Source organism: Phascolarctos cinereus, unplaced genomic scaffold, assembly GCF_003287225.1.
Source record: "Phascolarctos cinereus isolate Bilbo 61053 unplaced genomic scaffold, phaCin_HiC Scaffold_4;HRSCAF=312, whole genome shotgun sequence".
Lineage (NCBI taxonomy): Eukaryota > Metazoa > Chordata > Mammalia > Diprotodontia > Phascolarctidae > Phascolarctos > Phascolarctos cinereus.
The window spans coordinates 470,587,410-470,599,714 of NW_027555847.1; the positions used below are offsets into that span (position 1 = coordinate 470,587,410).

At 37.1% G+C, this 12,305-nt stretch overlaps 1 protein-coding gene across 4 annotated transcripts in view; it reads left to right on the plus strand.

Moving 5' to 3' along the window:
- ASPH (aspartate beta-hydroxylase) overlaps positions 1-12,305 on the plus strand; it is a 257,979-nt gene that overhangs the window by 14,826 nt on the left and 230,848 nt on the right. Inside the window, exon 1 of one of the 4 annotated variants that reach the window (XM_078153394.1) lies at positions 5,725-5,748. The exons of the other annotated variants lie outside the window; for them this stretch is intronic. The gene's annotated coding sequence lies outside the window, so the exon portion shown is untranslated. Of the gene's footprint in view, positions 1-5,724; positions 5,749-12,305 lie in introns of those variants that run through there. 4 annotated transcript variants of the gene reach the window in all.

The following is a 12,305-nucleotide window of genomic DNA, read 5'->3' on the forward strand; positions in this document are numbered from 1 at the left end:
GACCATTAGAGCATTGTGATTAAGGAAGTTTGTTAACCTTGCATACCTGGATTAGATGAAGTTTACTAAACTGATAGCTTTGTATTCCTTGCCTAAATGAAGTTGACTAAATCCATATTGGGTGTATATGAATTCCCTGATTTACTGGTCAAACATGGAGTTACTTCTGTCAGCTAGGGCATAGCAATAGACCAGTTCTTTATTACTAAATGAAGAAAAAGGAAAAAATGTGTTAAAAAACTTTTTTTTAAAGAGAAAAGGCCATCAGATTTGGCAATTAAGGTGTCATTGTTACCTTTCTAGAGACTAATTTCAGTTGACCAAGCAGTCAAGAATAATGAAGAACTTGAAAACCTTAGAGAATTGAAAGATAGTAATATCTGTGACAGAAATAAGAAAGTTAATAATAGGGGTCAGGTTGAAGGAAACATAATATAATGAGGTTTGTGATTCGGATCTCTACTTGCCCATACCTGCTTCACCCTGTGCTACTCATACAAAAGGCTGGGTGGGACTTATATTCAGGGGCATACTGGGAGCACAGAGCTGGTCTACTGAGAGGCTCTAACTTCAGTCATGAGTTTTTTTTTTTTGTGGGGGGAGAATGGAGTGCGTTGTGGAATTCAACCTCTGCAGGTGCCATGGGTGAAGTTGGGTAGTAGTTAGGTTATTACTAGGGCCAGTGCCAAGTTGAGAAGAGGAAAGTTTAAAAGCTCCTACAGCTGGGAAAGAAAGGGGGATTTGGAATGGAGGAATGTCCAGTGACAGTGGGTAAAAGGGATGTTGTTAGCTGTTTGTAACACTGTTGAATGTTGCTTTGGAATGTACAATTAGTTGGCAAATATGTGATCTTGCTTGGATAGGGCAAAGTTGAATTCTTCCTAGTCCATTCCTGTCCTCTCCCAGGGGAGTGGTTTGGGAAAGTGGTTCTCAAACTTTTTGGTCTCAGGATCTCTTTACACTCTTAAAAATAATTTTAAGACCCTGCCCCCTAGTTGCTTTTCTTATTTAAGTTATACATTATAGCTATCAATATAAACTAGTTTTGACCTTGTGAATCCTCTGAGTCTCAAGGACCTCCGTGGGTCCCAAGATCACACTTTGAGAACCACTGGTGTAGTTATGATCTTTTTTTAAACACTGTCTTCTCCTCCCTATCTTTCTTCTTTTTGTACATTTAATTAGCCAAACTGGTATAAAACTTAGTTCATATTTCAGCCTGTGGGCAATATGTGGGCTCCTAAGTCTTTGTGATCTTCTTTGCATGTATCAAATGGAAAATTAGTAGTACAGTCACAGTAGCTCTGAAACCCTAGGCAAGAAAATTTATGCTATTGAGGCTCTTCTTCCTAATTTAAGTTTTATATTTATTTCTAGCTAACTCCTAGTCTCTTTACATTTGGGAAACAATGAGATTGTGGGAAATGTTTAGATGAAAGAAGCAAGCAGAATATATTACTGGAGAGTGTCTAGAGAGGAAGGGAAAAGCAGACCATTTTTTGATGCTTACTTTAATCCTTGAATATTTGGGTAGCTTCCACTAAGAGATTATTCTTAGTCTTCTGCTCTGAAATGCCTGCAAATGCTTGATGATCCTCTGTGATCTAGCCTTTCTTTGCTGCAACCCAGCCCTCCTTTCATTTTTTTTCCTTTTCAGCCCCCCTTCAGTTGCTCTTTCACATGTTGCCTCTGTGTTGCCAAGCCTGGTTTATTACTGGGAGGATGGTGATGTCCTCAACAGAAATAGAAGAATTTAGAGGAGAAGCGGGCCTGTGTGGGAGGAAGTCATGATCATAATTAACACTGATAATAGTGTTTTATTTTTAATGGTAGTACTTTATGCAGTGCATTGTATTGTGCTGATTAAAGTCAGTTATGGGAACCAGAAGAGTTGGAGTTCAGGGCTTCAGTTAAGGAAAGGGATTGATCTATGTAGATGAAGTAGTAATGAAGGGTGAGGGACCTGCTGGAATTAGTATTACTCAAAGAGAGGAATTTCACTCAGCAGAAATTTCATATTTCTCTTCTTGCTGCTCCTTATACTATTTTTTTTAAACAGTTACCAAAGTTGTCTGGAAGGAATTTAATGTCACCCATACACATCAAAATTCACTTAAGTTCAGGAAACCTTTATTAATAGTCTACTGTGTATCCTCTGCACATAGCACAGTGTCTTGAATGAAAAGAAAAGTTAATTCTTAGAAGGAACTTAAATTCTGTCAGAGATAGTAGAATAACAACAATTTCATCTCCTGTTTTATTTGGAAAAGTTAATTAGGAATACTTAAATAGAGGTTCACTTTGCATTGTGTCATACATATGTTCCCACAGAATTTTAAGTAAATTATATTTTGAGAAATTTAATTATTTCCTCAATTTACATTTCAAAGATTATAGGATCATAGATTTATAGATGAGGAAACTAGGGCTCAGAAGGTGTTATTCTTATATTCTTATATGGGTAGTTAGTAGAAGAGCATGGTTTACACCCCGGACCTCTGAATTCAGAGTCAAAATTCTTTTCATTGTACCATTCTACCTCCTGCAGATGAATTTTTTTTTAAAAAATTAAGAACACAAATACAGGATGGGGAAGGAATGGTTGTATAATACTTGAAGTGAAAAAGACATGATAATTTAAAGAAACTGTAAACTCATTATGAATCACTGGTGTAACATGGCAGTTAAAAGCATTAATGCAGTCTGTTTTGGATATGTCGTGTTTGAGATGTCTACACTACATCCTGTTATAAATGTCCAGTAGGCAATTGGTGATATGAGACTGGAATTCAGGATTGAGACTAGGGCTGGATAAATAGATGTGGAATTTTTTTTTTTGTATAGACATAATTGAAACCATGGGAGCTGAGGTCATCAAAGGAGAGAGAGAAGAGAAGATGACAGAGCCTTGGGATATAGCCACAGTCATTTGGTGAGACATGGATAAAGATCTAGCAAATGAGACTGAGAAGTAGCAGTTAGGTTGGAGGAAAACCAAAAGGGAGCAAGAGTCTAGCAAATCTGGGGAGGAGAGAATATCCAGGAAGGGAAGGAGGTCAACTAGGTCAAATGCTGAAGAGAGGTCAAGAAAAGGATGAGGATTGAGAAAAAGCCGTTAGATCTGGCAGTTAAAAAATCCCTGGTAATTTTAGAATGAGCAGCTCCAGTTTTTAAAGTGTTCTTCCAAATGCACATGTCTGAGTATTAACCTGTTCAATAAACTCTAGTTTTCTAGTCTTCTCAGTTAAAATATATCCTCTGCAAGTTCCTGATTTCTCTTTGATGTTATTGCCTCCCCTCCTCTTTATACTTTTTATATCTTGTATGTAATGGCTGTTTGTATACTGTCTCCCCCATTAAACTGTGACCTTTTTGAAGGAACTGGGGTGTAGGAGAGGTATGTATGTAGATTTGGAAAATAGCAGTGTAGAGGACTTCTAGGATCTGATGAGATCAGCAAGAGAGGTTTTAAAGAATGGAGTGGGCTTAGGAGTTAAAACTGACACCCACACTTAGGGAGCAGGAGAGAGATGATGATCCAGTCAAGGATATTGAGAAAAAAGAATGGTCAGGGCAGGAGAACTGGGAGAGAGCATTGTCAGACGTCCTAAAGGAAGAGGAAATATTCAGGAGGAGGCAGTTGTCTGCATTGTTAAAAGCAGAAGAGGGATCAAAAACGATGAGGGCTGAGAAAAAGCATTGAAATTTGTAATCAACAAATTTTTGTTCAGGTATTGGGTTGGGAAGCTAGACTGTAAGATGAGGCTGAATGGAAGTTGAAGAAGTAGAGGCAGGGGCAGCTAGGTGGATCAGTGGATAGAGCACCACCCCTGGAGTCTGAGTTCAAATCCGGCCTCAGATACATAACACTCACTAGCTATGTGACTGGGCAAGTCACTTAACCCCAATTGCCTCACCAAAAACAACAAAAAAAAAGAGACAGTCTAAGTACAGGAGTCAATGGTTAGTGAGAGATTGAAGATGGGAAGAGTGCTATGATGCAGAAGGACAATTTCTCAGAGAAAATTTCCTTCTGACTCAGCATTTTTCACTGGATTTCCCGCATAGCTGGAACTCTCTCCTCATCTTAGCCTCCTAGCTTCCCTAGTTTCCTTCAAGTTTCACCTTAAGTCTCACTGTCTAAAAGAAAGCGTTTCCCAGTCCTTCTTAATCTTAGTGCCTTCTCACAGAGATTATCTCCAGTTATCCCTGTATATATAGATGTTTGTATGTATCCCCTCCCGATCCAGCACACTTCCCATCCAATTCCTTGAAAACAGGGACTGCCTTTTGCCTTTCTTTTTATCCTCAGCACTTAGCACAGTGTCTGGCATATAGCAGGCTCTTATTAAATGCTATTTGATGATCTGGAACTTAGAATGGGATTGATTTGAGAACTAATCTGATATATTTACTGTGATTTTTCTCAAATGTTTCTTTTAATTTAAGAGGGATTGCTTTTTTGTTGTATAAAACTCTTTCATCATTGTATAATTGTATCTGTCTAATATTTCTACAGTTTCTTCCATTTGTTTGATAAAACTTCTTTCTCATAGTTGTCAAAATTATTACTCCTTTTTTTGGGGGGGGTGATTTTAAATACTGTACTTATTTTGGTAATTCACTTGCATATGGTATGAGATGGGGATTCATATTTAATATTTCCAAAGTAATTAAAATATGACAGCCTAAGCATTAAAGTTTTAAAAGATTAATTTAAAGTTTTGCCAATCCAAACCATACCTTTTATCTATTTAAATTTAATATATACCCCCAATTACATGTAAAAACAATTTTTAACATTCATTTTTAAGATTTTTTGAATTCCAAATTCTGTTCCTTCCTTCCTTCCCTCCCCTGTCATTGACATGGCAAGCAATTTGATACTTTTAGTGCTTCTAAATCATCATTATGAACATCATTATGCATATCAATTCTTTTTACTGTGTCTTGTATAGCAGTGCTAGTTAAGCATTCTTATAAATACAGGAAGGATATAACAATATACTTACTGCCTAATTTACTGTATAATTTTCCCCCTTTTTGAATATATGGGAAAGAGGAATACAAGTGTAAATTGTTCAGGAAGTATTTAAATAATTTTCTGAAACATGAAACTCATAAGTCTGTAATATTATGATTTAAAGCAGACAGCTTTGAAAAAGAAAAGGACAAAAGCAAATTTGTTTTGCAATCTCCAGTATAATTTTACAAATCAGGTTCTTGCTCTTTTTTTCCTCTCCCTCTCCTTTTCAAAAAGTCTTTTCATTGTGGTCGATGATACTCTTATTTTCTTATTGGTCTTTTTTAAATAGGCTTTTAAAATGTTTATAGGGAATATAATAGGTAATTGAAGAGTTATAGGTGAATATTCATTGAAAAATAGAACTTAGACTTATTTTTTTTTAAATATCCCTTTACTCTTTTTTTTTCTTTTGGGCTAGGCAATGGGGTTCAGTGACTTGCCCAGGGTCACACAGCTAGTAAGTGTCAAGTGTCTGAGGCAGGATTTGAACTCAGGTGCTCCTGATTCCAGGGCTGGTTCTCTATCCACTGCACCACCCAGCTGCCCTAACTTAATATTTTTCAATTGTAACATTTACCCCTTTCTTAAAGTAGCTTTCTATGAACATTTAGGAAAAGCAAAACAAAACCTTTACATCTATTGAATTTTTCTTTGTAGATAAATTATGCTGTGAAATTCATACTTTGCCTCATTGGTTACATCCTGATGAAGATCTCAAACTGGTACCTTGTGTGACATGAATATTTGGTCTTTTGCATGTAGTCTGCTTATTGATTTTTGTGTGTGATAAAAGTTTTGAAAAAAAAATTACCATCTGGAATTAAAATTTTGGGACAGATATTAGAGGGTGAACTAATTTGATTACATATGCAGAACTTTGATAAGTAACTCTTGATTATCTTTTCTAATGGTGAAGATTATTGGGTTAGATTATGAATACTCAATTATTTGTATTTGGCTTCCGAATGTGAATTATCTTCTTTAGTACCCATCCAGGAGCAGGCATTTGCTAAGCACCTTTTATGACCAGTTACTGTGCTAGGTGCTAGTACAGACATATTTTAATATGAATGTCTAGCTGGACATTAATGGGACAAATTCATATTGTGAGGTCCTTACTCAGGAGCAACTGGAAATTAGTTCAGCATCTTCATTTTATCCACTTGCTCTTTATTTCTGGAGTTAGTGTCACCTCACATAAATACAAAATATCCCCTTTGGGTTTAAAAATGTACTTCATGGGAAGTGCTCTGATTTAGAGGGGGTAAATTAAATGAGAGAGTTTAAAAAAAAGACTTTATACCTTGCTTAATTGTGTCAATAAGAACTTTAAAAACAAGTTTCGTAATGGGATAATCAAGATTTGATTTCATAATCAGACTAACTTTACTAACTATTCTAGATAGATTTATGTTCTCTTTGGCATGAATGTACCCTCTGCAAGTTTATACTTTAACCTTCCATGGCTTATTTTTTTGTTCTTGTCTGCCTTTCCACAAATTTTCAACAAAGACATTTGGAAGCTGGCCTCTCATTCTTTTAATATGTTGAGTATTTTGGCATTACACTATTCATGTCTTGTTTCTTATTCTCAGTTCTTGCTTTGGCTTACTTCCTTTTCAGTTGGGTTATTTCCTTTTCTTTTACACAATTCTGAGCATGAGTCCCTTTTGGTAATGATGTTATGTTTGATGAATGCTTATGATTTTCTTTCAAGTGCCTCTTGAGTTGCTTGTAATTTTGGTTATAATCATTAATAACAGAGACATAAGGTATTTATTTTAGGTTATATATTTATATGCTTATAACTTTTGTCAGACATAGGGCAACTGTGTAATCCCCTTGGCAACACTTTATCTGAAACTATTGGTATGACAACTGGAAAGTGGAGCAAATCTTGAACATGTTAAAATTAATAGCTGTGTGTTACTGTTACATTTAGTACTTTAGAATATGATTCCTCCCTCCTCCCCAAGAAAAGAAAAAAACCTGGAAATTTTTCATATCTTCCTTTCTTTTACACTCAGTTATAAAGTAGACTTTTTCTATCCTAACAGTCCTCAGAGGAAAAGCCAAATGGATGAAGAATGCCCATTAACCTCACTAGCATGCAGTTAGATGGACACTCTATAGAGTTTGACTATCATTATAAGTATCTTGAACAGACACTGCCAATGCACTGAGATGGGCCAAGAATTTAGCAGGAGGAAATGGCCTAGATTGTCCTTGGGAAATTACCTAATTCTTTTAATGATCCCAAGCTCGTCCTAGAAACAAAACGCATATTTTTAATGCCAATCATTTTCTGGTTATGGTTTATGGCTGAGAGTCATGATATACTACAGTCCCTCATTAACTAAGGTTGAATGTCACTCAAAGAAAGAGGAAAGGTTCATGGAGGACACGAGTAGGCTATAACAAATCATGTAGCTGTTAACTACCAACTTCCAGGACACTTTCATTCCTATCTCAATAAATTTAGGAACTGGCTCAGTCTTTCCCCTTCCCAACTCCTGCCTTTGTATTAGGGCACTTATGTTAATATACAAACACTCTAATTTTCCAGTTCCTCAGTTTACTCATTCTGTATGATCTACCTCATCTCAGCCACAGAGGTGATCATGCCTTTGATGGTTATCACCCACAAGTGTTCCATTCCTATCTTCATGAATGCTGACATTTTCTTATCTGGTCAGTCTTTTGTCATTCCACCTGTCTTTCTTCCTAAGTCTGTTTTTTGTCCTCATAAGGACCTCCAATCCCTTCCCCATCTTAACCCTTTGGTGAACCAGTTGAACTCAACACTGAATTCTTCTGTTGAGTACCTTTCCTCCTTATCCTCTTAAAGCTCTTGCCTTGCCAAGCCTCATCCTCAGATTACCCACATCATCTACTGCCTTCACACCTATTCATGTGATACTGGATGAAGCTGGAGAAAAATCACAAAACCATGCTGATTGGGGTTACTACCAATTTTATGTTATGTAATCTGAGCTGGGCCGCTATAACAACATGATCATGTCTTAATTGGTTCACTAACCTAGTCATCACACTACCTTTCCATCTCTCCTCAAATCTGTCATAGTTCTGCCTTCTCTGCTAAAAACTTTGCTTCATATTTCATTCAATTTCAAAAATTGAGGCCATTTGCTAAAAGGTCCCACTTTTCTTCAGTTTCATGTCACTTAGACACCTTCCCCCACTCTCTCCTTTTCCTTGCCATAGTAAATTCCTCTATGTACACAATCCGGCAGATTTCCTCTTCTTTCATCCTCATTCTTTCACTAATATTCTCTCCCTGTTTACCTCCTGCCTACAAATACACCCATATCTCCCCCATCCTCAAAACCCCCTCACTTTCTTCATCCATCCCTACTAGCAATCATCCTTTTGTATTTCTTGTGGCTGAACTCCTTGAAAAGGGTGTTTATAATAGGTTACTCTTCTTGTTCTTATTCTCCTCCTCTTCCCCCTCCTCTTCCTCCTCCTCCACTCCCCCTCCTCTTCCCCCTCTCCCTTCCCCTTCCTCTCCTCTTCCTATTCCTCCTCCCTGGCTACATGGCACAGTGGATAGAATTCTGGGCCTGGTGTCAGGAAGACCTGAGTCAGAGGCGAGTTACACTCTGAGGCCATATTTGAATTCACATTGTATATGTGTGTGTATAAAATATATATACACATATATTATATATAAAATGTTGGTGATTTTATTCATTCCAATAAATTCAGTTACCACTTCTAAATAGATGATTCTCAAATCTATTTGTCCTATCCTAACCTGTCTCCTTACTGCCAGTCACGTACTTCTCCAGGTTTCATCCTCATCTCACATTCCCCATATTCAGTCTTTTTCAGAGACTTGTCCATTCCATCTTTGGAACATCTTTCAGGAGCTGTAGTGCTTTCCCAGTCACCAGTGGAGTGAAACAAGGCTGTGTTCTCGTTCCCTTGCTTTTTAGCCTGATGTTTTCAGCCATGTTGTCAAATGGTTTCAGTGAGGAGGAACACAGCATCAAGGTCTGCTACCACACTGATGGCAAATTCTTCAACTTGAAAAGGCTGCAAGCCAAGACTAAAGTGGAGGGAGTGTTGGTGCATGATTTTCTGTTTGCAGATGATTGTGCACTCAATGCAGCCTCTGACGCTGAGATGAAACAAAGTATGGCTCCATTCTCTGCTATCTGTGCTAACTTTTGCCTAATAATTAACACCAAGAAAACACAGGTGCTCCATCATCAGCCACCACACCATCCATACGTGGACCCATCAGTTACAGCAAATGGAAGAGTTTTGAATGTTGTGGAGAAGTTCACTTACCTTGGGATGTATACATTGATAATGAGGTTGACACATACATTGCCAGAGCTAGCTCAGTGTTTGGGAGGCTTCGAAGGAAAGTATGGGAGAGAAGAGGTATTAGACTTACTAGCACACTGACCTCATTATTGTATGCCTGTGAAAACTGAACGGTATACCAGCACCATGCCAGAAAACTGAATCACTTCTATTTGAATTGTCTTAGGAAGATTCTGAAGATCACCTGGCAAGATAAAGATAACCAGACACTGAGGTCCTTTCTCAAACTAAACTGCCAAGCATTCAAACTCTGCTTCAGAGAGCGCAGCTCCGATGGGCTGGCCATGTTGTTCAAATGCAAAACGTAAGCTTGCCAAAAAGACTATTTTATGGAGAACTCACACAGGGCAAGCACTCACATAGTGGTCAGAAGAAGCAATACAAGGACATCCTCGAGGTCTCTCTTAAGAACTTTGGAATTGATTGTGTGACATGGGAGACACTGACAGAAGACCACTCAGTGTGGCGTGCCCACGTCACAAAAAGTGCTGTGCTGTATGAGCAAAGCAGAACTGAAATAGCTCAAGAGAAACACAAGAAAATCAAACTTAAGAAAATCCACCCCAAAGGTTCACAAGGACTATGTGCCTGACCTGTGGTAGAACATTCCAAACTCATATTGGTCTGATCAGCCACAGTCAGACACACTAAAACTTGACTCTAGCATAGTGATGTCATTTGGATCCTCTTTGAAAATGAAGGACGAGAACAACATATATACCCACTTCTCTCCCCTGACGTTACCACCAGCCTCGTGTAGGCCCTTATAACCTGTTGCTTGGACTATTGCAACAGCTTTTTGGTTGATTTCCCTTCCTCAGGTCTCTCCCCACTCAAATTTGTCCTTCACTTAGCTATCAAAATATTCTTTCTAAAACAGATTTGACCACATCATCTTCTTGATGATTAAACTTTAATGGTTCCTTGTTACCTACACAATCAAATATAAAATCCAATTGGGCTCTTAGGGCCTTTCATAATTTGACCTACCACCTACCCTTTTTATACAGTTGTTTCCACCAACTCTACTTTTTAATGACACTTACTTGCTGTTGCTTCATAAGACACTTTGTTTCCTGATTCCATGTATTTTCATTGGCTACCTTGAATACTTGGAATTCTGTCCTTCTCCATCTCTCCCTCCTCCTTTTCCTGGCTTCCTTCAAGTTCCAGCTAACATTTTACCTTCTACAAGAAGTCTTAAAGACTTCTTAATGCTAGTGCTTTTCTATCTGAGATTGTTTCCAGTTTATCTTGTATATAGCTTGTTTGTATATAGTTCTTAGCATGTGGTCTCCTCCACTGGACTGTGAACTTCTTCCCAACAGAGATTGTCTTTTCTTTTCTTTTTCTTTTCTTTTCTTTTCTTTTCTTTTCTTTTCTTTTCTTTTCTTTTCTTTTCTTTTCTTTTCTTTTCTTTTCTTTTCTTTTCTCTGTCTTTGTATCCCTGGCACTTACCACCTGCTTTAGCTAGCACATAGTTGGCACTTATTAAATGCCTTTTCTTGATTGCAGGATTGGTTCAATATAAAGAAGACTCACTCTCACTCTCTCTCTCTCTCTCTTTCTCTCTCTCTCTCTATATATATACATATATACACACGTATATACATACACACATGCGCACACACACACACACACACACACACACACACACATATATATATATCACAAGATAATTAAAATCAGATACTGAAAAGACTTTTGACAAAATCCAGCATCTATTTTTGTTAACACTAGAAAGCATAGAAATACTTTTTCTTAATATAATAACTAATAATATAGTAGCAGTAGTGGTATTTGTATATTGTTTTCAGGTACAGTAGGTACTATTATGCACATTTTATAGAATACTTAAGTGACTTGATCATGGTTACACAGGGAGTGTCATAAGCAGGATTCAAACTCAGAATTTCCTGACTGCAAGTATGACTATTATACCATCTAGCTATCTAAAACTTTCCTGTCTAAAACCAAGAGCCAAGCATATGTTAGGAAGAAAAGTTAGAGGCATTTCCAGTAGGATCAGGGGTAAAACAAGGATGCTTTTTATTACCATTACTATTTACTGTAGTCATAGAAATCCTAACTGTGATAGTAGTAAGACAAGAAAGAAAGAAAAAAAATTAGGGAATAAACATAGGCATGGAGTAAACTAAGGATATTATAGAGCTGGTATGATGATTTATTTAGAAAATCCCCAGAGTCAACCAAATATTAATTGAAGGGATTACATAATAGAAAAAAAGATACACACACACACACGCACACGCACACGCACACACACACGATATAGTCATCATAAAAGATACAAGACAGGAGCTAGGTACAGATATGAGAACTGACAAGAAAGAGAAGGCAGAGCTGATGAACTTATTTCTTTTCTGTTTCCCTCTGCTAATGATTGCTAGATTGGAAAGACCCGATATGGCTGATGTTAATAAGGCTAAATCTTGATAATTGATAATGTAAATAAAATGTCAATTTTCTTTTCTGTGATCTTAGTCATGTACTCTCTCCTTAGATCTGAAAGGTGATTTTTTTTTCCTTGTTCCTCTAATCTACCTATATCACCTATGTAAGTTACATATCCATCTGGTGTTTATCTCAGTATGCAGTGTGAAGTGCTATTCTATATTCAATTTTTACCTACTTAACAATTTTCCCAGCACTTTTTGTCAGTGAGTCCTTACCACAGAAGCTGGGGTTTTTCATTTTATATATTTTTCATGATCATGGAAAATTGACAATTGCACAAACAAGTCCAATGATGTTAAAATTAGAAGGGAAATAGGTAGCCAAGAAAAAAAATCTTTTCAGTAAATTTCCCTGATAAAGGTCTTTTGTCTCAAGATATATGAGGTATTTATTCAGATTTATAATATTAAGATCTATTCTCTAAATGGTCAGAGCATATGGCAGG